A 1,581-nucleotide genomic window follows, 5' to 3' on the forward strand; every position below is an offset into this window, starting at 1 on the left:
ACTCTTCTCAGAGTCAGCCACAGTTTGTTATGATACACACAGTCAAACGTCTTTTCATAATCAATGAAATACAGATATAAAATCAGGAAGAGTGTGAGACGAGGTTGTATCCTCTCTCCATACTTGCTGTATCTGCATGCTGAGCAAATAATTCATGAAGCTGGACTCTGTAAAAAAGAATGTGACATCAGGATTGAAGGAGGACTCATCAACAACCTGCATTTTGCAGATGACACTACTTTGCTTACTGAACTTTGCTTGCTGAAAGTGGATAGGAAAGGCTTGCAACAAAAGCTCAAGGACTACAGGCTTTGGTATGGGCTATATCCCCACATGAAGAAAACAAAAAGTCCTCACCACAGGACCAACAGTCAACTTTATAACAGATGGAGGAAGGATTAAAGCTGTCAATTATTTCATCCTGCTTGGATCAATAATCAACACCCTTGGTTAGTACCAGCAGTTAGGAAATCAGGAGACGTATTGCTCTGGGCTAGTCTGCTGTCAAAGACCTCTCCAAAATGTTGAAGAACAATGATGTCAGCTTGAAGACCAAGTGTGCCTGATTCAAGCCACAGTTTCCTCAGTCACCTGCTACACATCAGAGAGCCGACAATGAATAAGGAAGACAGAAGAATTGATGCCTTTGAGTTGTGGTGTTGGAAAAAGAGTATTGAATATCTCATGGACTGCCAAAAGAACAAATGGAAATGTTTTGGGAAAAGTATAGCCAGATTCCTCCTTGGAAGCAAAGATGTCAAAGTTTTGTCTTTCATACTTTGGGCATGTAGCTAAGTGAGTCTATTCCCTGGAAAGGGACATCATGCTTGGAAAGATGGAGGGTCAGTGGACAGGGAGACCCCCAGTGAGATGGATTGACACAGTGACTTCAGCAATGGACTCTATTGCGTCAGAGATGATGAGGACAGCACAGGATAGGGCAGGATTTAGACAGGCTTCTAATAGAGTCACTATGCATGAGTCAGTCATATTCAACTTGACGGCGCTTAGCAACAGCAACAACAACAAACAGATGTATGGCAATGCTTTGAACCTACCAGCTGTTTCATAGGCAGGAAGATCTGGCAATCTGCTCCCTTAAATATTGCAGCCTAGGAAATCCTTTGGAGGTGCTATACTCTGTCCTGTATGAAGAATACACAATAAGAGAGCTCTGGTGGCCTAGTGGGAAGTAGGTGTGCTGCAATCCCCAGCGTGCACGTTTCAAATCCACCAGCTGCTCCACCGGAGAAGGAGGGGCAATCTTCTCCTATGCCAGTCAGATCTGACTCGATGTATACAACAAAACAAAAACCAAAATGAATATACAACCATAGTAAATATTTTGTTTTATTCCTGAGCTTACAATTCTAATCCAATGGTCTATTGTCTATCTTTAAGTTAGTACCAAGCTGTCTGATTCCTGCTGTTGCACAGTATATTTTGAAATCAAGGCCTCCTACTTTGTTCTTCTTCCAAATTACACTGGCTATTCATGGCCTTTTCAATTTCTCTAGTAGCCTTGGACTTCACCTGATGGTATGCATAGGAATCAGATCGACTACATCTGTGGAAGGAACC

The sequence above is a fragment of the Elephantulus edwardii genome, unplaced genomic scaffold (assembly GCF_000299155.1).
Source record: "Elephantulus edwardii isolate Elephantulus edwardi_28Jun2011 unplaced genomic scaffold, EleEdw1.0 scaffold00063, whole genome shotgun sequence".
Lineage (NCBI taxonomy): Eukaryota > Metazoa > Chordata > Mammalia > Macroscelidea > Macroscelididae > Elephantulus > Elephantulus edwardii.